This window comes from Rhinatrema bivittatum, chromosome 1 (genome assembly GCF_901001135.1).
Source record: "Rhinatrema bivittatum chromosome 1, aRhiBiv1.1, whole genome shotgun sequence".
NCBI classification, from domain to species: Eukaryota; Metazoa; Chordata; class Amphibia; order Gymnophiona; family Rhinatrematidae; genus Rhinatrema; species Rhinatrema bivittatum.
Genome location: NC_042615.1, coordinates 402,433,209 through 402,460,284, shown reverse-complemented (window position 1 = coordinate 402,460,284; position 27,076 = coordinate 402,433,209). Strand labels below are relative to the sequence as shown.

The window sequence follows — 27,076 nt, the reverse complement described above, 5'->3', positions numbered from 1 at the left end:
CCTATGTACCATACATAAATTAATACATAACGAAAAAGCTGAATCGCTGAATACAGCCCTTCGCGTACACGTCCCTCACAGAAACCTGAGATCAGCAAATAAAGCACTACTAACTATTCCCTCGGTCAAAAACAGCAAGACTAACCCAAGTAAGGGAAAGGGCGCTTTCCTTAGCAGAAATCCGCTTACAAAGAGACATTAAAACAGTCAGAAAAAATTTTAAAACATGGCTATTTAAACAAGCGTATCACAGAGAGAATGGAGAGTAAAATCCGAAGCGTATAGGATGCGGTCTGCAGAACACCCACACACATTACCCTACTCTATATGTGTGTGTATTGTATTTTTTTTTATATACTTTCGTTCACCACCAAAGGATAAGATATTATGATTAATCTATTTTAAAGCGGTCACAGATAAGAATGGACATAATGTATCACACCCACCACTTAGTATTTATGATGAAACTATGTTACCGTAACCTGATGGCACCTGTTTAGTTGGATAAAAAAACAAGACATCTACCAACATTAATATTTGTGTCTTGTTGTAAATAGTTGTGATGGTACCTAGCTTAAAGACGGTATAGAAAAGATTTTAAATAAATAAATATGACAGTGTAGTAGGGTTCAGGAATTCTCATTGGTGGTCTGGCATGGCAGGAATTCAGGGACTCTATTGGTAGTCCAGCATGAAAGCAGAATGCGGATGTTTTGCCCTTCTCGTGGGAGGAAGGAGGGGTGCGCATCCAGGAAACTTTAAGGACAGCTATGTGCCAATCATTGTCATAGAAGAGAACTGAGAGAAAGTCATTGGTAGTCTGGTATGGCAGTTGACCTCAAGAAAGACATTGGTGGTCCAGCATAAGGTCAGGTCCAGATAAAGTCATTAACAGTTCAATGCCATGGGAACTTGCTTCGAGGATAACTCTGTCCATGGCCAGCACATACAGCTTTGCATGGGGGGATGCTGCACTCCGTAGTTTCAGAGTTGGAGGATGAAACTCACCGCCTGGGAGAACATGAGCCCAATCACACGGATAAGGGTCCTGTTCATGTCCCATCTGATGGAGTCAAGCCCTCATAGGACACTGACAACATTGGATGAAGCTCTCACTCAATCAGCCAAAATGTCGGCTGAGGCGGTGCTCTCCCTGACAGACATTCTGGACTCTCTCTGCATCTGTCACATCTCCTTTCTCTTGCACGCCATCTCTTGGTGTATTGCTGTCCATCCTGCTGCCATACTGGTTTCATAAGCAGTTCTGCAGCTACCTGCTCTGCCATTCCATCAATGCTGGAGAGAAGTGTTCCTGTTGGTGGGGGATTGTGATAGTGTGGAGCCCTAGGCGCCAACCACAGTGGCGCCTGTAGCAAATGACACCCACAATGGTTCCAGGTGTTGGTGGTACATCCGGGATGCCTATAAAGGATGTGTCTGGCAATATGAAATGGAGCGTAACAAATCTGGCTTTCATCTTCCTGAGCATCAGATGCCAGTATCTCGCTTGGCAACTGCACATTGTTGGTGGGTCACTCTGCTGTTCTCATCAGAGAGAGATACAGAGTTGATTGGCTCTCTTTGCCTCGCCCTCTGTGTTCATTGGCAGATAAGCACCTGGGAAATTAAGATGAAAAGACATAGCAGAGCCAAGTGCTATTAAATACTGCTGACCCTCCCTCCCTCAGCTAGCCCTCTTCACCCCAGAGAAACATTCGCCGAGAAACTCAACTGCTTCTTCTGCAGATTCCATGTCAGTACCACCAGTACATACCCCAGCAATGTCCTGCTGGAGAGGCCACAGGTCCAGCTTCTCCAACAGTGTCAGCTGCATATTACATAGTGGCTGCCTCCCGTCTGGCACTTGGACCTCTCAATCAGCACCATTTTTGCCTTGGCAGCCCCTCTAGTGTCCTGCCATTGATGCTTCAGCTGGTCCACCCTCTTAGTTGTCACTGACAGGCTGCTGACATCTGTGGCGATGCTCTCTCAGATCATCTTCTTGAGCTTTGAGGATGTTGTCTGCCTGAAGAGTGCCATGTACCCCTCGCAGATCCACCACACCAGAAGATCTCTCTTGCTCCCTGAAGTGCACATCGTGTTGACACCACTTCTTCTCCAGCTGCTGGTTCCTGCCTGCTCATTATTCCCTGATGATGACTGGGGTAAGTCCCTGAGCGTTATTATCTGCTCCCCTCCCCCTGCTCTGACCCCTCCATTACTTTTATTTTCCTCCTCTATAACTACACCCCCCAGCCTTTAGCTCATGCATTACCACTCTCCTCCCGCCCCCTCTCCCCTTCCTGGCTATACTCCACCAACTCACGCACCACATCTCCTCCTGGCCTCTCTGTTGCCACCAGCCCACCTATCATGCTCATCAACTCCTCCACTCACACCTCTTCTGTCATGCTCCATTCTTGACACAGCTATGAACACTCAGCTCCACTCTTTCTGGAACCTAAACCCAAAAGTGTATAGTCACAGATGAACAATCAGATGCACTCAAAAGATTCACTCAAAATCATAGACAAAGGACAAAAGGATGGGAAATAGCAAGGGAAAAACAAGCAGCACAAAAGACACCACTCAGCATTCACAAAGAACCAAGAACCACCACTGACACCAAGAGAATCTCCAATACCTTGTCTGGAGCTTGTCTAACATCCAACACTGATAAAATAACCTGGAAAAGGCTTCCTTTTATTTCCCTGTGAAGAGGAGTGTCCAAGAAAACAGATGTATATCTGTGTACCACCAATCACACCACAGGTCAGACTAGGTCACTTTTCTCAACCAACACAGAACACTGCAACATTTCTCCAGATAACTCTGATTTTCAATGCCTTGTTTACCATGGTTTTCTGTATGTCGGTGGGAACACTGCAGCATTTTGCCAAGTAGCACAGATTTTTATTGCTGTGTTTAACATGGTTTTTTGCATGATGGTTTTAATGCCAGTTTTGATGTGCTTTTTGGGCTCACCATGGATTTTTAGTGCCGTGATTTGTATACCGTTAGTTTATAGCATCAAGTGGGCTTTGTGTTTTTCACACACATTATTAAAAGTTGGCACAGGTTTATTACATTCGCGCCATAGTTTTTTAGATGGAGCAGAGCTATAAATCAGGAAAACCAGGGTTCTAATCCCACTAACATTCCTTGTGACCTTGGGCAAATCACTTTACTCTGTGAAGCCTCAGTTACCAATTTATCCTGGAAGCACTAAGCTGTGATGTTTTCTCACAGGAGGAGTCCCCACTGTTGCGGCTATATGGCACATTCTTTTGTCTCATAACCAAACACCTTGGGACAAAAGAAAGTGGTGAGCAGCCGTTTAACACAATGGCGTTGCCAACCACACAAGAACACCATCGCCTTAAAGAGCTGCTGCCCCCCCCCCCCCAAAAGTCACGGCAAATGGGCAGGTAGAGCAGCGGTCAATGCTAACCCCATCTCAACCCAGGGCAGCTAGTCGAGGCGGCACCCCTCAAAATGTTAATTAAAAAAAAAGAACCATGTGAGATGGCCCAGGCTTTCCCTTCTCCCCTCCTCAAAGCTAAAACAGAAAATGTGGTCCCCAGTGTCCTGCTGCCACAATCCTCACCCCCAAGTGAAAGAGATCTCCGAAAGTAAAAAAAAAAAGGGTCCCAGGCTTCGCACTTGGGAGTGTGGGACCATATTCTTCTGTTTTTATCTTTTGGGAGGGGCCTTCGCTGTGCTGCCTTTTTTTTTTTTTTTTTAAACATTTTGGGGAAGATGGCATTGCCTCGACTGGCAGCTTCAGATTGAGATAGAAGTCAGCACTGCCCCCCCCCCCCCCCCCCCCACATCTACCTTTCCGTTGCATGAGCCTTTTCTTTTCTCTTTAAATGTGAGGCAGGAGTCTCAGGACTCACTTTAAGGTCCCGGGCCTCCTGCCTTATATTTAACGCATTTCAAATAGGTTGCATTATTTTATCGCTGCTGACTACCTTCTCAGTCGGCCGCGATAAAATATTTACAACAAATTGATTGATAATGAACTTCTTGGCATTCATTTGCCTTAGTCATGCATGCAAATCACATGCAAAGAAAGTCATTGTAATAGGGGAGGGTATCTGGGCTGGGAGATACAAAATATTGTATATATTGCGCAAGATCACTGGGATGGTTCTCTAACGTGGTGATATTGTGTGATATGCACAATATAATGCGCGTTAGAGCACTAACATGTCGTGATCGATCAACCACTTAGATTGTAAGCCCTCTGGCTATAGGGAAAAGCCTCCAGTACCTGAGTGTAATCTGCTTTGAAGTACCAAAAAGTGCAATATAAAATACAAATAGTTTTTTTTTTTTTTTAAATTGAGCATTTAATACAGGACTCACCAAACAATGGTCCTTGGATTTAATTTCATCTGGCTTCCATCAATAAAGGCAGTGGTCATGATGCCAGAAACCGCTTGATCTGGCCTAAAGTGGTGGTGGTGGGAGCACATTCCGCCACTACCACCCGCTCAAGTATTTGAAGTCAGAAATGCAAGTAGCAGCTCATCAGATTGGCATCGGCAGGGCATGCCAGTGTAAGGCCTCCACTATCTGCGTTATGCAATACTGTAAATAGTGCAGCTTGCGCAGGTGTAGCCAAAGCAGCACATCCATAAGGAATTTTTTGCTGCTGTAGAGAATGGTGCAGGCCATAGGAAGGCAGGCACTGGTTTTACTGAGCAATGGTTTTTGCGGGGCTGCCAAGGAAAGCCAGGTAAGAATTGTGGTTCCTGGAGCTCCCAACTGTGTTGCCATCTCTTTGTAGCTGTGGGGGAGAAGCATGAATTGTCCCCTAAAGATGCAGACAGAGGTATAGAGTGCAGAAATCCTCATTATTATAACCTAGGTACCAAGTCTGAGCATCTCTCCCTGGATTAAGGTCTCTAGAGAGGGTTCTTTTTCTCCTACCACAAATATTGCATGTTGTAAGCGCGGAATGAGATAAAAAGAAAAGAGAAAAGGGGTGAAAGAAAGGAATGAGAAAGAAGGTAGGAGAGAGGAGCAAGAAATCATGGGGGAGGGAGGATGTACGTAGAGTGCATTAACACACAAACACTCCATCCTGCCATCCATCTACTCTACACCCTACCAACCCTCTACTTTCCTATGCAGACAAATACTGGGGAAAGGGGAGGAAAGGAGCAAAGTTTCTGGGGAATGGAAGAACTGCCAACTTTCTACTGAATTGTTATTGACATATCCCTGTTACACTTGGAAACCTGAACCCCTTCTCCAGCATTTCAAGTCATAGAAAAGCCAGATACGGTTCCCCCACGCCTCAAAAACAAAAGGTATCCTCTCCCTTCCTCCTCACCCTCCAAGCTCAGCACTGAGGAGGACCTCCATCCATCCTCTCAGCCCTGTCCCCTCTCAATGATTTGAAAGTTCCTATATGGACCTTCTTTTGAAAAGATTGGAGATTCCTGGTCTAATACAGTGAAATAATGGTGGTTTCTTTTATAAAATCCTTTAAGTTGAACCTAATATAAAGGTTACGATCCAAGGTCCATGTTTCAATTTTCCCCAGAAATTCAGACTGGCTTGTGGTCCAATATGGCTGGATTTGGTTGTTCCTAGAACAGGCAAAGTGCCTTAAGTTTAATTATTAGTTAATGTGTTGTCTCTTGTTTAGGACTCTTTCAAACTGTTTTAGCCCTACATAATCAAGTCTGTTATCCCCTCGGCAAAGATTAAGTGAACATCATGAACAGAATTTTATTTGCGACCTTTCATTTCTGAGGGCAAGTATCCATCAAAACTAGTGCATGACCCATTTAGAAAATTAAAACACCTACGTACTGATGAGCAAATGACTTGTCGATCAAGAGGGTCTTAACAGAAGGTGAAATTCTTGACATATGACAATCAAAGTTTGGTGTTGGATCCAAGGGCAACTTTCCTTCTTCTCTATTACAGGATGAACTTTTTTCACTTTTCCAAAAAGAACCTATGCCAAAAAAATATAAAATATCATCAGTATACATGGAGTAGGTAACTGCAGCCAGTAGATGCAAATGAGGTAGATATTCAAAGACCCACTGAAAAGGCTCAGCTCAATAATTGCCTAAATTTAACTTGTCGATATTTAATACACTAAATGGCTGAGCATTTTTGAAGCAGGGAGGAAGAGGATATCCCCAGCCAACTACTGTTCTTTTAAGGGGGGTCAGTGATGGAGGGGAATAGCCACATAGTTTTTTTTGTTGTTTTGCTGACAGCAGAGAAAGATGGAGGGAAACAGAATCCAGCTGAGAAAGAAATTTTGAACAAAGTTACAAAGGAAGAAGGAGGACATCGGGGCCTGCCCCCCACCCCCAAACAATAAATCTCATTTTTAAAATGTATCTTTGTCCAGCTGAATTTTGTGCAGCAAATGATTTACCCAAAACAGGCTGAACTGTCAAAAATATGCTAAGTATGAATATGCAGTACAAGTGGTGCGGGATATTAAAGTGATGCTACAAAGATGGCATAGAACAATTGAAAGAATGTATTGAGCATGGCCTTAGGGCGTTGCGCCTGCAACAGGGTAACCTCCCTAGGGACATCAGGGATTTTTCTATTAAAGAGTAGATTCTGGAGAAAGTGCAAGTGCAGAGGCAGTTTGGCTGGGAAGGACACAAATTAGCTATTTACAGCGACTTGGCTCCTGCAACTCTGCGGTGGAGAGTTTGAAAGATGTCACACGCTTAAATATACCTATTAAGCACTAATTGTTGTTTAAGGAACGTAAGGGGTTAAAACAGATATTGCATTTATACTTTAGGGGAAGGATGAGAAACTTTTATGGAGCAAGGATTATATACAGAGTCGGCGCACTCACCTCAGGCATCAACAGCCTCTTCTGATTTGTGGCGAGGCTGCCACCACCACCGCTATGATGCTCCTAGGGCTTCCCAAGGTGCACGAGCATGGCACTCATCTAACTTTACAGTCCCACAGTATGGGAACTGCAATCAGCAGACACAGGAAGATGTCACATAGTTGAGTATTTAAACTCCAGGTGTGCCACAGATCAATACCCTCAGCAAGTGGGTCACCCTGCATCCTGACTGATAGTTGCTGCTCCGGAGCTGCTGGTTCCTGCGTTCCTGATTCTGCCTTCCTGATCCAGCATTCCAAGTCCTACCTACTTCGTCTTTCCAAGTCCAGTTTTCATCCTCCCTAGCGTTTCAATGCCTACTCTCAGACTGCCTACCAGACTTGACCTTAGCCTGAACTCTGACCATCCTTGCCAGCTGCCTGCCTAGGACCATGTCTAAACTCAGAGCATTTGACCTCAGCCTGGACCCTCGACCACCCTTGTGTGCCGCCTGCCTCTGACCCTAGCCACGACCGGAACTTCCATCATTACCAACTCCTACGAGACTTGCACCTAGTTCTGCTGGCACCCAAACCCTGAGGGCTCAACCTAAGGGGAAAGGGGCTGGTATAGTTGAAGCTCCAGACCAGTTTTGCACCAGCATAGTCCTGCCAGCTGTCAGGGAGGACCAATCCCTGTAGCACTCCACTTAATACGGTTATCTCTTCAGAGTATGTTCCATGCTGTCTCCTTCCAGTCAACCAGTTTGTACTCCACTCTACCACCTTGGCACCAAGTCCCAAGCTTCTTATTTTATTCACAAGCCTCTTAAGTGGACCGTATCAAGTTTTATTGAAATCCAAGTAAATCATATCTAGAAATCTTCCTTGATCAAATTATCTAACCACCTAATCAAAAGAATCAATCAGATTTGTATAACAGGACCTTCCCCTGGTGAATCCATGCTGCCTTGGGTCAAGCAACCCACCGGATTGTAGATTGTTCACAATCTGTTCCTTCAGCAGCATCTCCATTAATTTTCCAACCACCAATGTGAGGCTAACCAGTCTGTAGTTTCCAGCCTTCTCTCTGCTACCACTGTTGTGAAGCAGGACCACCACAGCTCTTCTCTAGTCACACAGCACCACTCCCGTTTCCAGAGATTTACTGAACAGGTTTTTCAGCGGACCTGCCAGAACATCTCTGAGGTCCCTCAGTATCCAGGGATGTATCTCATCCAGCTGTATGGCCTTCTCCACTTCCAGTTTTCCTAGCTCTTCCTATACATTCTCTTCTGTAAATGGAGTTTTGTCTAATCCACCCCCATCTTTGGACTTCGCATCCAGCAACTGTCCTTCTCCAGGGTTTTCATTTGTGAATACCTAACCGAAGTATTTGTTTAATATTTCTGCCATTTCTTCATCTCTCTCCACACATTGCTCCTTGTCACCATTCAATTTCACTATTCCACTTTAGGTCTCCCTTCTTTGTCTGAAATATCTGAAAAATGTTTTGGCACCTCGCTTTACCATTTTGGCAATCCTTTCTTCCACATGACATTTTGTTTTCCTGATTTTTTTTTGTCTCCCACAGTTTCACCAGGTATTATTCCATGTGTTCCTCTTTTTGTGATCCTTTATACTTTTTTGCCTTTATTTCAGCCACCTCCTTTGAGAACAAGAACTGTTTTCTTTTCATCTTACTTTTGTTACTTTTTTAACACACAGATTTGTTGCATTGTAATAGCTCCTACCTCATCCATTTTCCCCCAGTCTTCTAGTTCTTCCTCAAATATCCCCATTTTGACAAAGTCCATATTTTTGAAATTCAAAACTCGGGTCTTCGTGTGACTCCTCTGTATCTTATTTGCGATATCAAACCATACCGTCTAGACGATCACTAGTGCTTAGGTAGGCACCTACACAAACATTAGAGACATTATCCCCATTTGTGAGCATTAGGTCAAGTATCAACCCTCCCTCATGGTTTCCATTACCATTTGTTTGAGCACAGTCCCTAGAAGGGCATCCACTAACTCTCTATTTCTCGTAGATTCTGCAAAAGGAATACCCCAATCTACATCCGTCAGATTACTTTCTCCAACAAGCAGCACTTCTCCCTTCTTTCCCACCTTTTGGATATGTTTGACCAGATCTCTGTCCAGCTCTTCTGAGTTGGAAGCCTGAAGAGAACACCCATGAACATGGAAGCACCATGTTCTTTTTTTAGGACAGCACATAATGCTTCCTTACCCCACTTCCCTTGCATTTAAGTTGCTGGGGTATTCTGTTTGACATAAGAGCTATTTCTCCCCATTTCCTATCCTCTCTGTCCTTTCATAATAAGTTATGGCCAGGGAAGGCCATATCCCAATCATGAAACTCAGTGAACCATGCCTCTGTAACAGCAATTATGTCAAGTCCACTTACACCATTAGGGCCGGCAGGTCTGGGATTTTATTGCTCAGACTATGAGCATTTGTGGTCATTGCATTACAACTTTTCTCCCTTGGTTGCTGGTCTTCCTAGTCACTTTTTTCTGCTTTTTTCAGCTGATGGATTTTTTTCACCTCCTATTTCCTGTATCACTTGGGGGTGACATACAAGGTGATGCATATAGGGAAAAATAACCCATGCTGTAGCTACACAATGTTAGGTTCCTTTTTAGGAATTACCACCCAGGAAAATGATCTGGGCATCATATTTGATATTACATTGAAATTGTTGTCTCATTGTGCTGTGGCAGTCCAAAAAGCAAACAGAATGTTAGGAATTATTAGGAAGGAATGGCAAATAAAACAGAGGATGTCATAATGCCTCTGTATCGCTCCAAGGTTAGAATGCACCCTGAATACTGTGCGCAATTCTGGTCATCGTATCTCAAAAAAGATATAGTTGCACTGGAGAAAGTACAGAGAAGGGCGAACAAAATGTTAAAGGGCATAGAATGGCTCCCCTAGGAGAAAAGGCTAAAGAGGTTAGGGCTGTTCAGCTTGGAGAAGAAACGGCTGAAGGGGGATAAGATAGGGGTCTATAAAATCATGAAATGACTTGAACGGGTAAACGTAAAACGGTTATTTATTCTTTTCGATAATATTTATTTTTTTTATTTATTTAAAAGAAAATTATTCCTTACCTGCTAATTTTCGTTCCTGTAGTACTAAGGATCAGTCCAGACTGTGGGTTATGCTCCCAGTCCAGCAGGTGGAGTCAGAAGCAAAAACTCGAGGGGGGGTCTATATGACATCACCCCCTATGCCTCAATCCTCAGTAACTAAACTTACAAAGCCAAAGAGAAGAGACGGAGGGATCAAGAATAACACTTGTTCAACAATTATGAACGAAGATTAAACTAATAAAAACAACTCACAAAAGGAACTTGTCCAACTGAACTGTGTAAACAGAAAAACCCCTGGAGCCCCAGGGGGAGTTTATAAGAAGCAGAAAGAATAGGAGTGACGAGCAGAGGCTTATCCCAATTACAACCCTTAAAAAACTAGGGAGGGCATCTGGACTGATCCTTAGTACTACAGGAACGAAAATTAGCAGGTAAGGAATAATTTTCTTTTCCCTGTACGTACAAGGATCAGTCCAGACTGTGGGATGTACCAAAGCTTCCCTACTCCGGGTGGGCCGAAACCAGCCCTACTCTCAAGACACTATCTCCAAAGGAACCAAACTCCGGAGCCCGAACATCTAAACGATAGTGCCTAGAGAAAGTATGTAGTGATTTCCAGGTGGCCGCTCTACAAATTTCTTGAGCAGACACCAAAGAACTTTCTGCCCAGGACGCAGCCTGCGCCCGAAGGGAATGTGCCTTAACACCCAGAGGTGGTTGGCGCCCTTTCCCTATATATGCAGCAGCAATTGCACCCTTCAACCATCGAGCTATGGTTGTTTTAGAAGCCATCTGACCCCTCCTGGGCCTGACCATAGAACAAAAAGATGATCCGTAAGACGGAAATCATTAGTGGACGCCAAGTACTGCATGAGACATCTTTTAACATCCAAGCTGCGGAGCTGTCTGGAATCAGACAGCGAGAAAGAAGGAAGTTCTACCGACTGGTTTAAATGGAAAGAGGAGACTACCTTTGGTAGAAAAGAGGGTACCGTCCTTAGGGAAATACCATCATCAGAAATACGGAGGTAAGGTTCTCGGCATGACAAAGCTTGGAGTTCTGAAATACGACGAGCTGAACTTATGGCTACGAGGAAGACAGTCTTGAGAGTGAGGTCTTTGATGGTGGCCGCACGTAAGGGCTCGAACGGAAGTCCTACAAGAGCCTCGAGTACCAAATTAAGACTCCAAGAGGGACAGGGCGACCTGGAAGGAGGATTCAACTGCCGTACGCCCCTAAGAAAACGGAGTATATCTGGGTGAGAAGAGAGTGGAGAAAGCATCCCCGCCTGCAGCAAGGCTCCCAACGCTGCCACCTGTACCAGAAGGGAGTTATATGCAAGACCCATGTCGAGACCAGCTTGTAAGAAAGCTAAGACTTGAACCACCGAGGCGTTATCTGGTACAATATCATGAACCACACACCAATCCTCAAAAACTTTCCAAACTCTGACAAAAGTAACAGAGGTGGATGTCTTTCTAGACCGTAATATCCTTGGCGTCTCAACTTACGCCTCTCAAAAGCCAGGCCGCAAGACAGAAGAGATGTGCCTCCTCTAAATATATGGGACCTTGTTTGAGAAGACGAGGAAGATGACTGAAGCGAATCGGACCATCGCGAACTAGATGAAGTAGGCCCGCGAACCATGTTCTCCTCGGCCATTCCGGGGCTACCAGAATTACTGGTCCTGGGTGATCTTCTATGAGACGAAGAACCCTCCCCACTAGGGGCCACGGAGGGAAGACATAAAGAAGTATCTCTCTGGGCCACGGGAGGACCAGAGCATCTACGCCTTCCGCCCCGTGTTCTCGCCTGCGGCTGAAGAAACGAGTGGCCTGTGCGTTCTTGGCTGTGGCCATGAGATCTACGTGAGGAAGACCCCAATGATCTTGTATCAGAATCATCGCTTCTCTGGAGAGCTCCCACTCTCCCGGATCCAGACGTTGTCGGCTGCGAAAATCCGCCTGAACGTTGTCTACTCCTGCGATGTGAGAGGCCGCTAACCGAAACAAGTGTTGTTCCGCCCACTGCATTAGGCGTTCCGCTTCCCACGCAACCAGGTGACTCTTCGTGCCTCCCTGCCGGTTGATGTAAGATACCGTGGTTGCATTGTCCGAGAGAATCCTGACTGCTCTTTGACGAACAAGAGGAAGGAATCCCTGTAAGGCAAGGCGAACGGCCCTTGTCTCCAACTGGTTGATGGACCACTGACTTTGCTCGTGTGTCCAAATTCCTTGTATGGAGCTCGACTGGCATACCGCCCCCCAACCCGTGAGGCTGGCATCCGTGGTGACTACTAACCAATCCGGTGTCTCCAAGGATACTCCCTGGGCCAGATTGTGAGGGTCCAACCACCAATGGAGACTGAGTCGAGCTGCCAGTGGAATTGGAAGAACCGCACTGTACTCTTGAGATGTCAGCTTCCAACGGGATAGGAGAGCCTTCTGTAGAGGCCGAAGATGCGCAAAAGCCCATGGAACTAGATCGATCGTGGATGCCATAGTCCCCAGTACTTGTAGATAATCCCAGGCTGTTGGAACTTGGAGAGTCAAGAAACGAGAGACCTGTTCTCTCAATGCCTGCGCTCGCTCTGGACATAAGAACACTTTCCCCTCTCTCGTGTTGAAGTGAGCGCCCAGAAAATCCAACGACTGAGATGGAGTAAGACGGCTTTTGTCGTAGTTGATTATCCAGCCCAGGGACTGAAGCAGGGACACTACCCTTTCTACTGCAAGGATCCCCTGTCTTCGGGACTTTGCCCGAATAAGCCAGTCGTCGAGATATGGGTGAACCAGAATTCCTTCCCGACGAAGGGCCGCTGCGACTACAACCATAATTTTTGTAAAAACTCGAGGAGCTGTGGCTAGACCAAAAGGTAGTGCCTTGAATTGGAAATGCTGTCCCAGAATCTCGAAACGGAGAAAACGTTGGAAATCCGGATGGATAGGAATATGGAGGTACGCCTCCGTCAAGTCCAAAGAAGCGAGAAATTCCCCTTGATGGACCGCTGCTAAGACCGACCTGAGCGTTTCCATGCGGAAGCGAGGAACCCGGAGTGCTCTGTTGACAGTCTTGAGATCCAAAATGGGCCGGAAGGATCCCTCCTTCTTGGGAACTACAAAATAAATGGAGTAGTGACCTTGACCCAGCTCGGTGATGGACACTGGTCTTATCGCTCCTAAAGAACGCAGTCGCTGGAGAGTCTGACAGACGGCTTGCTGTCTGTGGAGAGAACCGCAAGGAGAGAAAAGAAATCTGTCTCTGGGGGCGCGGACAAAATCCAACGCGTAAACTTGTCTTAGGATGTCCAAGACCCACTGGTCCGACGTGATTCGAACCCACTCCCTGTAAAAGAGAGAGAGCCGGCCCCCCACCCGCGGAGTCAGCTCGTGGGCTAACTTGGCATCATTGCGACGGCTTAGAGGTTGAGCGGGTCGCTGTAGCCTCTTTACCTGTCCGCCGACCTCGAAAGGACCAATTCCAGCCTTGTGAGCGAAAGGAAGGAGTCCTTGAAGCTGGTTGTTGTCTGTTTACACGAGCGCGTCACTGGTTCCGGGATCGGTTTCTTGAGAAACTAAAGGATCTAGCTGAACGAGGCCTGTCCTCTGGAAGCTTATGTACCGCATTTTCATTCAGGGACTTGATTATCTGATCCAAGTCCTCACCAAAGAGGAACCTTCCCTTGAAAGGCAAAGAACCCAGACGTGTCTTGGAAGAAGAGTCCGCTGACCAGTTACGAAGCCACAGAAGACGGCGGGCCGAAACTGCTGCAACCATCGACCGAGAGAGAACTCTAAGAAGGTCATAGAGTGCGTCGGCACCATAAGCAATCACGGACTCTAACCTATCTGCCTGTTGAGCCTCAGAAGTAGGGAGGTCCTGCGAGGTGAGTAGTTGTTGAACCCAACGTAAGCCCGCCCTCTGTGCAAGAACGGTGCAAATAGCCACTCGTACTCCGAGAGCCGAAACTTCAAAAATTCTTTTCAGAAAAACTTCCAACTTCCTATCCTGTAAGTCCTTCAAGGCCGTACCGCCCGTGACAGGAATGGTGGTGCTTTTAGTCACCGCAGAGACCGCAGAATCCACTGCCGGTACCTTAAGGAGGTCCAGAAAATCCACCGGAAGAGGATATAATTTTTCCATAGCTCTGTTAACCCTGAGGGAGGCCTCAGGAGTTTCCCATTCCCTAGAAATCAGTTGTAAGAAACTGGGGTGTGTAGGAAAAGCTTTAGCCATGGGACGAAGACCCGCAAGGAGGGGGTCTCCCTTCTTAATCTTGGGGTCTGAAGGAGTTGGATCCGGGGGAGGGTCAATGTCCATCTCCTGGAGAATATGTGGAATGAGACCCTCCAACTCCTCTAATTGGAAGATGCGAAGTACCCGTGGATCGTCTCCTTCAACCTGAACTGATAGCGTAGGATCATCTCCTAGTGGGTCTGGAATCACATTTTCCTATGGGATAACCGGAGAGGTCCGTGGTGGACCCATGGGAGGCTTAGAAAGAATCGGAGTGGAAATTATAGGATGGTTCACACCCTGTGCCGAAGGTCCCCCTAGAGAGGGATCCAAACGTGGTATCTTGGCAGGAGGAGGACCCGAGGTCGAAGCTAGGGGCTGACCGCAGCTCTGTAAAAAAGCGCGATGCATTAAAACCACAAACTCCGGGGAAAAACCTGGCAAACCTGGAGGAAGCCCTCCCAGGGGTTCCCCTACCTTAAATTGCTCTCCTGAGCCGACCGTAAGTGTTGAAACGGCAGCTTGACGAGGAACTGGGTCCCCCAGCTCCTCACAATCTGAAGCGCCAGTTTCCTCCTCAGAGAATAAAATGGCCGCCGTTCCCGCACTCAGCGGGAACGGGGCTTGCCGCTGACGAGAAGTGCCGTCTTCCATTTGGTGTCCTGTGCCTTCCCCCGATGGCGTGCCAACTTTTTCGGTGGGTTTACAGCCGGAGCACAGCCCCTCGTCCGAGAGGCGGCTCCCCAAACGCCCACAGGAAACACAAGTCGACGTCCGCGACATGAGAGAGAAAATCCTTCCCTTGGGGAGGCAGGAACCAGACAGCACGGCAAAGACCTGAAAAGGTCGTAGTTTTTTAGCAAAAATGCTAAGACAACCCTCCCTCTTCCTACCGAAGCAAGCACTGCTGGGGAAAGGACCTCCCAGAAGGCGGCAGCCCCGCGGAATGGCGCTTCGCGGAGCCGGGGGTAGGAGAGCCGGGAGGGCACTGGAGGGCCGCTTCTGGCGGCCCTCCAGTGCCGCCAGAAGCGGCAAGAGGTGAAATGTACTGTCTCTGAAATAAAAAACTTAAACACTTACCCCAAAGAAAAGAGAAAGTGAAAACAGAAAACAGTAAGCCAACAAGGTCCTGTCAAAAAATTACCAGACAAAAGTCTGAAACAAAGGCTATATTAAAACTAAATACTACTCTTTTTTTTTTTTTTAATTATCTTGATCCCTCAAAAGAAACAGGAAAAGGCCTAAAACCTAGAAAACCTGTGCTGGGGACCGTTAAGTCCCCTGCTCACACCTGCTGGAGTCAGAAGATACTGAGGATTGAGGCATAGGGGGTGACGTCATATAGACCCCCCCTCGAGTTTTTGCTTCTGACTCCACCTGCTGGACTGGGAGCATAACCCACAGTCTGGACTGATCCTTGTTCGTACAGGGAACAGTTTTTTTTATACCGACCTTCATAGTAAATAACCATATCGGATCGGTTTACAATTAACAAGGGAATAACTGGAGTAACAATTCAAGTAAACGATAGATAACAATAGGTAGGAATAAGTCAAAAAGTTACAATCAACAGGGAAAGAGAACTTGGAAGCTTGCAACAAGCTGGAAGGAAGATAATACACAGACTAGGGGGGATTCCATGAAGTTAGCAAGTAGCACATTAAAAAAAATCAGAGAAAATTATTTTCACTCAACTCACAATTAAGCTCTGGAATTAATTACCAGAGTATGTGGTTAATACAGCTAGTGTAGCTGGGTTTAAAAAAGGTTTTGATAAGTTCCTGAAGGAAAAGTACATAAACTTCTATTAATCAATAGGAGGCTGGAAACTACAGGCCAGTTAGCATCATCTCAGTGGTGGGAAAATTAATGGAGACTCTGCTGAAGGAAAGGATAGTGAACTATCTACAGTCAGGAGGACTGCTGGACCAGAGACAACATGGATTCACTAGGGGCAGGTCCTGTCAGACAAATCTGATTGATATTTTTAATTGGGTGACTAAAGAATTGGATCGAGGAAGAGCACTTGATGTGATCCACTTGGATTTCAGCATCCTGCATAGGAGGCTTGTGAATAAAATGAGAAGCTTGGGAGTGAGCGCCAAGGTGGTGGCATGGATTACAAAATTGGTTGACAGAAGACAGTGTGTGATGGTAAATGGAACCTGCTCTGAAGAGAGAGCGATGTTAAGTAGAGTGCCAAAAGGACTGGCGTTGGGACCGGTTCTGTTCAATAGCTTTGTGAGTGACATTGCGGAAGGGATAGAAGGTAAAGTTTGTCCAATTGTGGATGATACTAAGATCTGCAACAGAGTGGACACGTCAGAAGTAGAGAATGAGATGAGATTTAAGGAAGCCTGAACAGTAGTCGAAGATATGGCAGATGGGATTCAATGACAAAAAGTGCAGAGTTATACATCTGGGTGCGGTAATCCAAATGAGCTGTATGTGATGGGGGGTGTTGTGCATGGTGTAAGAGAGAGAGACCTTGGGGTGATAGTGTCTAGTGATCTGAAGATGCAAAGCAATGTGACAAGGTGTTAGCTAAAGCCAGAAGAATGCTGGGCTGCATAGACAGAGGAGTAACTAGTAAGAAAAAGGAATTGATAATCCCCTTGTACAGGTCCTTGGTAAGGCCTTACCCTGGAGTACTGTGTTCAGTTCTGGAGACCGAATCTCAAAAGGGACACTGAAAGGATGGAGGCGGTCCCGAGAAGGGCAATAAATTGATGGGTGGTCTCCATCAAAGGACTTATGAGGAAAAGTTGAAGGACATAAATATGTATACCCTGGAAAGGAGGTGCAGAAGAGATATGATACAGACCTTTAGATACCTGACAAGTTTTAATGATGCACAGTCAACAACAAACCTTTTCCATTGGAAAAAAAAATCAGTAGAAATAGGGGTCACAAAATGAAACTCCAGGGAGAATGATTCAGTACCAACGTCAGGAAATATTTCTTCATGGAGAGAGTGGTGAATGCCTGGAATGTCTTTCTGGAGGAAGTGGTGAAGACAAAAACAATTAAAGAATTCAAAGGGGCATAGGATAAATACTGTGGATCCCTAAAGGCTAGAGAACAGAAATGAAGAAATGAGTGCATCAGGGTAACTTGCTGGTGTCGCGATTACTACCCTTAACCAATAAGCCTTAGTACTGTTGATGCCACTCCAGCAGTGCTCTCTGCTTCAATGGCAGGAGGAAAAGGGGAATTAGATTCAGACAGCAAACAACAAGGACATTTAATTTTGTGATCAGGGAAAACAAATAAGGGTAGTAACAGCTGATGCAGCCGTTACTACCCTTAACCAATAAGCCTGAAACTCTTGATGCAACTCCAACATTGATCTATGCTTCAATAGTAGGAAGTAACGGGAAATTGGATTCAAACAAACAAGAGTCCTGACTTGGATGGTCTGGGAAACTGATAAGTGCAGAAACTACATAAGCTTGCTGGGCAGACTGGATGGACCGTTGGTACTTTTCTGCCGTCATTTCTATGTTTCTATGGGACTAGCCACTGCTTGATGCCAGCATTAGTAGCATGGGATCTATTTAATGTTTGGGTACTTGCCAGGTACTTGTGACTTGGATTGGCCACTGCTGGAGACTGGATACTAGGCTTGATGGACACTTGGTCTGACCCAGTATGGCATATCTAATGCTTTCCTCTGCACTATCAATGCCCAATAATGTATGATCTGAATTTCTCGTTCAGCATCGTCTTACCATATAATCTAGCTCCAGACACATCCCCAGCCTTCAATGTATCCAAAACCACTTACTTTATACGATCTTTTGAGCCAGGCAGTCTTAGCCTACATTCATGATGCCTCCCCACCAGCAGAGGCTCTCAGGATGCCTCATCACAAGTCTTGCCAAGCTCCTCCTCACTGCCCTTGCCATGCCCAAGCCCCAGCCATTGTAAATCTGCCTTGTCATTCTAAGCATGTTTTCTCATGGTGGCACTTCTTGGTCCATGACCTGAGCCTTGTTCTTGCCTTGTGTTATGGCCTACAGGCTTTCTGCCTTGCCTTGTGGCCCTCGGGCCTATCCTGCCTTGTTTTCCTGTCCTGAGGCATTTAGCCTATTCTCTCATGCATCCTGCCCTGGGGCCTTTGGTCCTTTTCTGCCTGTTCTAAGCCTGGCTGCCTTCAGGCTTCTGTGTTTTTTGTTCTGTGTTTCCCTTGTCTAAGTCCGGCCCTAGTCTGCCATGTTGGTCTTGTCCTGATTGTTTCTGTATCTTATCCACTTTTTCTTGTACCGGAGTCCTGTCTAGTTCCAGGTCTTGCTTAGTATCCAGCCTTGCTTTGTGCTACCAGCCAAGTCTGCCTGGTCCAACCTTCCAAACCTTAGCTGCCTTGTCCAGCCTGCCCTGCCTTATCCAGTCTGCCTTGTCCAAGCCTTATCTGTGTGGACTTACCAATATGATATACTGCTGCCACTGAGACCTACTGGCCCCCAGAACTCAAGGGCTCAGCCTGCGGGGGAGGGGGTTGGCTAAGTGGAAGACCGACCATTGTCTTGAAACAAGTCCTGCCTTCAATCCTGTGCCACTCCCCATGTGGATTTCCCGGATTCCAGGACCCGCAACAAAGTTAATTATATGACACGGTCTTTCCTTCTCCTTTCCATGGACAGGTAATACTCCTGAAAATGCAATGGTCTTTGCCATGTGTTTAATCTTCCCTAGATTTTGGAATTCTATGCTTCAAGGATACCATTTCTAACAATGTCATTGGTTCCCAGATGGAGATAACATTGCTATCAGAGTCTCTACTTTCTTCCTTAATTGCATGGACTATCTGCTTGGTATTTCTACTTGTTGAAGATCCCATCAAAATTATTTCCCAAATTGGTTCCTCTGATGACCAAGTCTCACGCACATGTTATAAAATTGGGGGTCGGCGCGTGCAAGGGGGTGCACACTTGTGCATTCTGCACGCGCAGACGACCATGGCCTTCCTCAGTTCCCTCCCAGTCCGCTCCAATTTCAGAGCAGACTGAGAGGGAACTTCCCAACCTCCTACACTAATCTCCCTTCCCCTTCCCCTAACCTACCCGCCCCCCAAAACTTTCTTACCTTGCGGGCGCGGGCACCCTGCTGGCATGCGATCCCCTGGCACAGCGGCAAATGGCCTCTGTGCCGGGGGACCTCTAGCCATGCCCCACCCCGCCCCCAGACTGCCCCTCTCCCTCCCCTTTCCCAAAGCCCCGGGACTTACACGCGTCCCGGGGCTTTATGCATGTGGCCGAGCCTTTGAAAATAGGCCCGGCGCGTGTAAGGCCATTTACACATGACGGCCTTTTAAAATCTGGCACGTATTTTTTAAGGATTTCTGGCTACACTGGGCGACTACATCCCTTTCAGACCACTTCATTTTCTATTGCTGGAACTTCTTCATTATCCAGTGAAGAAAAGGTATGTAAGGGTAACAGTGGGGAGAGAGGGTGTCTCTTCATCACAGGCCAGAGCCCACTATAATCCATTTTTTCCTGGGTTTCTGAATCCTAGATGTCTGACTTAAATACACACTTAGGAATCAAAGGACACTATCAAGCTAGGACAAATATATCAGGATTTCCAACCACACAAAAACACAGAAATGCAGAATAAAACAATGTTAGCAAGAAATCAATCTATATTATGACTGACAATTTAATATTCAACTTATCTGATGTAAAATTATTGGCAAAGGTCTTGGCTCATAGACTAGCTAAGGTAATGTCTTCAATGATCCATGAGGACCAGTCTGCTTTTATTTTGGGGAGGAGGACATCTGACAATATCTGTAAGGTAATTAAATGTCATACGGGTGACAGACTAATCAAGCCTCATTGCAAGTGGCTATTGATGCTGAAAAGGCTTTTATGTAACAAATACTTAAGAATGTGGAGGATGGGTGAAAAGTTTACTAGTTGGATATGAAAAAGCAAGTTTGCTTATCATAAATGGTGTTTCCGTAGTTAGGAGGATGATTTAGACATGCTTTCTGGGGTGATGTCCTCTGGTGGCACGGGGCGGAGCTTTCTCTTAGTATGCAGAGCTTTGCTCTGTGAACATGCCCAGTTGTTTCTCGTGCAATTACCTTTTCTTCTCAGTTGATACTAAAGGTACTACAGCATAGCAAACCAAATAAGGAAGCTGTACAGGGAGGAGGGTGGGGCCACATGGCTAATTCATCCTGCTATCTATGGAAAACAATATTTATGGCAAGCAAACTTGCTTTTCTCCCATCGATAAGCAGGTTGAATTAGTCACGTTTTCTGGGAGTCCCGAGCCTAGGGTTACTAAATGTACGCAGAAACACAATCGTTGCTGCAGATATCTGAGTGCGAGAGGATATCAGTTTGTAGTTGTTTCATGTGCAACCTGCCCAGTTCGTGGACAGCTTTGACCTCTAACTGCATGATGTAACTCTGACACCCCCAGCGCACTGAGGCTGATTGCTGGTCGAGGCAGTAGTGTGATGTAAAGGTATGTATAGATGACTATGTCGCCACCTTGCAGATATCCAATAAGTGTACTTTAACATTGCTGCAGCCCTCACTTGATATGCCTTAACTGAGACCATAAGTTGTGAGGAATGGGATGAGTAGCATTGAGTTAGCCAATTAGCTATAGTCCTCTTTGCCACCGGGAGCCCTGCTGCATTCAGGTTAAGTGATACAAATGGTTGAGAAGTCTGTTTAGTTGTCAGCGTTCTTTTGTAATAAGCTAGAGCTCTCTTACAGTCCAATATGTGTGTAGTAACTTTTCCTTTTCATTGTTATGAGATTTGGGAAAGAATGTAGGCAGTGTAAGTGATTCTGATGGAAAGCTGACACCACCTTTGGTAAGTTCGTAAAGTGACTTTGGTATGGTAAAACTGTAAATATGGCGGAATAGTGAACCAATGCTTGGAGTTCACTCACTCGTCCTGCTGAGGTTCTGCAACAAGGACCACCACCTTCCGTATAAAGTACTTCATGGGAACTTCCCCCATGGGTTCAGATGCGGGTAGTTTCTATAGAATATTAAAATCCCACGGGAAGCATGAAGATTGGAGGGTGAACCTGAAAGAGTCCCTTCATGAATTTAGAAACCAATAGATGTGCTAAAATGGTGAGCCCATCCTCTGGAGTATGATATGCCGCTATTGTGCTCAAATGAAGTATGATAGAGAATGCTGTTAGTCCCGCTGCAAATAGCATATGCAAATAGCGTAACAAAAGCCAGGGCTGCAGGAAAATGCTTCAGTTTTGTTTATGGTATACAAATTATGGTATATGTGCCATTTCAGAGCATAATTCTCTCTCGTCAATGGTTTCCTAGCTGAGACTAGGATGTCCTGAATGCCTAATGGTAAGCGGAAGTGGTTTAGTACTCTCCTTTTAATCTCCACGCTATCAGATGAAGGGAGGTCTGCAATAGATGTAACAGGCTACCCCTCCTCCTGTGTCAGGAGGTCTGTGCTGTTCCCCAAGAGTATCGTAGGAATAATGGAAAGTAGAACAAGATAAGCCGGAGCAATTAGTATGAAATCTGTCTTATCCATGATGCACTTTTGCACTGTCTGAGATATTAGTGGAATTGCAGGATACGCTTAGAAAAGGTCTCCCACTCAGGGAATGAGGAACGCATCTTGTGAATGTCTCCTGGGGCTTGAGTAAACTGAACAAAATTGGTGTAGTTTCGCATTGTGTTCTGTTGCAAACAGATCTATACATGGCATGTCCCACATGGCAAAGAGTGTCTGCTACTAACAGTGTATGGCCCACTCATGGTGATGGAATATTCTGCTGAGTTTGTCAGCTTGTGATCGCAATTCCTGGCAGGTAGATCGTTCTCAATATGATCAGGCGAGTTCTGCCCATTCCAGAATCTGCACTGCTTCCCTGCACTGGGTTCTGGAACATGACCCTCCTTCCTCGTTTATTTAGAACATCGCTATCTGATTGTCCATGTGTACCATGGCACACTTCCCTTGGAACTGTGGGGTAAATATGTGAACAGCATGCTTATCACCCTCAATTCTAAAATGTTCATTTGACATTTGCTTTCTGTCAGAGATCATAATGCTTGTGTTTTTAGTCTGAAATATGAGCCTGCCAATCCTTCTTTGGTTCGTCCATTGTCAATATAAGTTGATGCATTGGGGGGCAAAAGGGTGCTCCTGTTATTAGGGATGACAGTGTCTGCCACCATGCTATGTCCCACTTCAAGACCTTCGTTAACATCACTTTCTTGGAAAGTGGTTGATGGAACTGGGACCACTGAGACGTGAAACCCCACTACAGACATCGCATGTGAAGGTGAGTATGAAGGACTACATAAATTGCTGCTGCCATGTGCCCCAACAAGGTTATAACTTCCCGTGCGGAGGTGTGGGATTGTTGGTACAGTTGAAGCGCTCCTGAACGCAGGGGACTGGCTCTCTCTGCTGGAAGAAAAGCCTTGCACAACACTGTTTATCTTTGCCCCTATGAACTGCAAGACCTGTGTAGGGTTAAGGTTTGATTTTTCGTAGCTTGTGACAAATTCCAGATTTTCCAGAGAGAGAATTGTTTTTGTCAGATGTGCCTGCATTGTTACTGACTGTAGAGACACTACTAGCCAATCATCCAGGTAGGGAAATATCCTTAGTCCCATTCTTCTGAGATGGGCCACAGCTACTGCAAGGCATTTTGTGAAAACTCATGGGGTAGAGGAAAGGCCAAAAGGGAGGTCTTTGTATTGGTAATACTGGAAATTGACTTGTAAGCAGAGGTAACACCAATAGGGATGGTGTACTGGAATGTGGAAATATGCATCCTTGAGATCCAGTGAGCACATCCAATTGTTGGACTGGAGGAATGGTAAAATTGACTTGTGAGAAGTCATCTTGAACTTCTCTTTCCGAATAAACTTGTTGAGAGAATGCAGATCTAGAATTGGAAGAAGGCCTCCGTATTTCTTCAGGATGAGGAAGTACTGGGAGTAGAATCCCCTGTTGAGGATGGGGAAGAATATGTTTAGCCCCCTGACGAAGCAGTGATCAAACTTCCTGCTGCAACAACACAGTTTGCACCTGGCCCCAGAATAAACTATAGCATGAGGGAATGATGGACTGTGTATGAAGTTCAGCTTATACCCACTTCGAATAATGCTCAAAACCCAACAATCTGATATAATAGACTCTCAGTAGTGGTAGAACTGTGCAATCCTACCTCTCCCACCTTCAGTGTTAGCTGTGGGCCAGGCACCTTTACTAATTCTGTTAAGGTTTTGGGCAGGCCCCTGTTATTGTTTGAGGGCATTGGCCCCTATGAATTGGTTTTGTGGTGCTTGCTGACTGGGTGGTTGGTAAGGATGCAGTCCTAAAGAATGGATATTGCCGGTAAGTGCGCCTCTGGTAATAGGATTTTTTTATATTGGCTACAAGCCGTTCTGCCCATTAAAACGGGCGAGGTTTTCCTGTCCCACCAGGAGCTCTTCCCGTGCTCTCTCGCCCACGCATGCGCGGCATGTCGGTCGGAGCTGCTCTCCACGGCACGTCAGTCAGAGTTCCCTTATAGGTATGATAATACCTCTTTGTAGATCCTGGTTGCTTTGCAGGAGAAGCAAGAGACAGGACTGCCACATTCTGCTCCTTGATTTGGGAGACGGTCTCCCTGAGTTTGTCTCCAAACACGTTGTCTCCTTTGCATGGTTAGTCTGCTAGCTTGCCATGTACATCTTCCCTGATAGCACTCGCATGGAGCCAGGCTACTCTCTGCTGCAATCAAAGTTGTGGAAATGTATGCAGACGTTTCAAAGGCTTCATATATGGTTCTCAACAAATGTCATAGACCTTCCTCCAGGTCTGTCAAAAGTTGTGGGAGGGAGTTGTCACCCGCAACACCCTGAATGGATTAAGTTTTAGGGTTGCTCACATTCATACAAATACTGATTGACATAAAATTGATGCTGCTGAATCCTGGCATTCAGCATTGCTCCTTGGAAAACTTTCCTTCCACACTCATCGAGGATTTTATTGTCTCTTCGAGGAGGTATATTCGAATGGAGATGAGAATTTCGCATCACTGATTCTACCACTACAGATGTATTAGGGAGTTCTACTACACTGTAGTGAGCCGACTTCACATCTGGAACTTCAGATCCGTTTTTCGAGAAACTGGTTGTTCTGAGTATGAGGACTCCCAAGTCTTGTCAAGGATTACATTTAGCACTGAGTGGTATGGCAATGAGGTTGGTTCTTACAGACATAAAATATTTTTAGAATTCCCACCTCCACCCTTGGATCAGGAATTTTCCTGGTCTCCACCTTTAAGGCTGACCCCACCTGTTGGGTTTGTGGCATAGTGTGGACTCTTAGTCGCAGTGGTGATGACCCTCCCACGGGGAGGGGCCCCGTGCGGAACCACAGCGATAGGCTAAACTCAGATAGCAGACACTTGAGAGGAAAAGCTTTATTGTACTGCTGTAGATAGATTATACTTGCGCAGAAATGGATGGCACAGAAGTCCATCAAGGTACCAGTAAACTCAGACAGTCTCAGATGTAGAAGTCTCACCCAGATGTACTAGGTTGGTAGTATTCCGCAGAGTGGGATAAGCCGAACCTGGAGGGTGGAAATGGAGAGCTGGAGCATAGAGGTACTCACTGAAGAGTAGTGCAGGAATCTTCCTGGTAGATGGTGAAGGTGGGACCCGAGGTCCGTGGTGCAGGATACTCTGAGCTAGATAGGACCTCGAGGAACGAGTACCTGGGAGCGCAGATGATCCTAAAAGAGAAGAGAGACCCCCGAGGAACGGTTGTCTGAGTTAGGTAGTAGAAACCCCGAAGGGTGGTTGGAAGCGAGAGACCCCGAGGAGCGGGTGCCCAGAGCTTCTTCAGGAGTGAGATACCCCGGAGGGTAGCGAGGAATCCAAGCATGCAGCTTAGAAGAGGTCAGAGTAGCTAAACCAAAGTCCTTGCTAACTCGTTCGTTAGGAGCGGAGTGGAGGCTTAAATACCCAGTGGTACTGATGTCATGCGGTGGGGACGGCCCCGAGGTTCCCGCCATGACATGTAGATAAGCGTAGGCAGCGTGCGCGCACCCTAGGAGGCCACGGGAAGAAGCATGGCGGACGGGGACGCCCATACTGTGTTGGAGACATCGAGGGTTTCGGAACTCAGCACTGGAGGAAGCTATCTTACCCATGGAGGAAGAGAAGGGTAAAAAAAGAGGTGAGGCAGAGCGGTCGCAGTTGTCTGTGACCGACTGACAACACCACCTTGTCAATAAATTTTGAACAGGAAAGAACTTCTGGGGGGGCAATATCTGTTCCGGAGGGTCCTCAGGAGGGTCAGAAGGGATACATGTGGAGCATCTGCATGGTTCTTGTCTGATTTCAGGGAAGAATTTGATTCTCAGTTCTGATTCTGGTCTAGCGAGCTATTGGCCTCTTGCTTTGGGGATGAAAGAGGATCCGGGGGTGTGAGGGAGTTCTTTCTCTGCCGGCAGATTAGGCTGCAGGGGTTGGAATTGCTCAGTATCGAGCGAGGAGAAGAATGTCTTGAGAATGGCCGATATCTGGGCCATGGCCTGTGAGGAAGCTCCCCCATGAGTGGCCCAATGCATCGCTGACTGGAACACAGACTGGTTCAGCATCCGGATGTGATTTAGAAGTAGATTTTCTCTGCACCTATGAGGCACAGGTAAAGCCACCATCAGTATGGAAGAGTCTGGTCCTTTATAGTGTTCTAAACGTGTCAACGCCTGGTGGATTGGCTTGTGTCTCTTAATAAGGAGCTTGTCACTTCAGATAAGATACTGATGATAGATCAGAATAAACTCTGTGGGAAAATGTAAAAGACTTCTGAGAGAATTTCTGATGGAGAAATGACGTCATCCTCAATATCAGATTGGTTTCCACCCATGAGCTCCTCAGGCAAAAAGACAATCTGAGGATCCCTATGGTGTAAGGAGGAATGGGTGTCCAGCAGCTTCTTTTTGGGCTGGTGGCTGTTTCCCACCCCTGATGGCAGAGGTTTGTCTGTTTTCGTCGTGGTGTGTGTCGCATGTGTTGATGAATGCTTCATGTGACTGCAGCTTCGATAATTGCTTCAGCTTCAATGCTTGCTTCGGCTTCACCCGATGCATTGGCTTCGACAACTGTGTCATATGCTTATGATGTTGCGAGGCAGCCCTGACCTGCTTTGTTGCTTCTGGCACTTGTGCCATGCATTGAGAAGGAAATGCATCGTGCATCTTTTGCGTGGCCCCATGCAACGCAGTCAACTCCTCTTTATGCTTAGGGTGCGTCGAGGGCCGCGAGTTGGGCTTATGAACTGCTCCAGACTGTTGTCTTCCTGACAACATGCCTGATGCAGCGCGTCCTTTTTCAGTCACCTGCAATGGCTCTGTCTTTCTAGAAGTCTCTCCCAACTGGTCATGCCTAGGCAAGGTAACTCTGGGTCCCACCAACGTGACCCTTTTTTCATGGGAGGCTCGGTGCGTCTGCAGGCCAGGTGCTAATTGAGTTGACTGTGGGCCTTTTTGAAGGGGGCATGCATAGGAGCCCAATGAAGCCTCACCTTATCTTAGCTGCTCGATCTTTGCCACCCACTGTCTCCTGGCACTTGGGGACATCCATCCACAGTCGCGGCAAGAGGCCTGTTGATGATTCAGGCAGAGGCAGAGATAACAGTGGTAGTGTCCATCAGTGATGGACATGCTTTTCCCACATTGACAGTATTTAAATCCTGGCATTTTAGGAGCCATGATAGCACTTAAAAGTGCTGTTTTGGAGGTCACTACAAATGACAAAATTTGAAGAGAAGAGAAAGTCAACCGTGCTACCGTCCAGCTACACGGAAAGAAAAAACTGAGAAGAGGTAATCATGTGAGAAACTACTGCGCATGCGTGCACAGCACAGCTCTG

The 27,076-nt window shown here is 46.3% G+C and overlaps 1 protein-coding gene across 5 annotated transcripts in view; it reads right to left on the bottom strand.

Annotated features, from left to right (window-relative positions):
* Positions 1-27,076, bottom strand: part of TEX15 (testis expressed 15, meiosis and synapsis associated) — a 225,256-nt gene that overhangs the window by 133,794 nt on the left and 64,386 nt on the right. For 4 of the 5 annotated variants that reach the window (XR_003856818.1, XR_003856822.1, XR_003856819.1 and 1 more), the window contains exon 3: positions 5,830-5,977. The exons of the other annotated variant lie outside the window; for it this stretch is intronic. The gene's annotated coding sequence lies outside the window, so the exon portion shown is untranslated. The remainder of the gene's footprint in view (positions 1-5,829; positions 5,978-27,076) is intronic. 5 annotated transcript variants of the gene reach the window in all.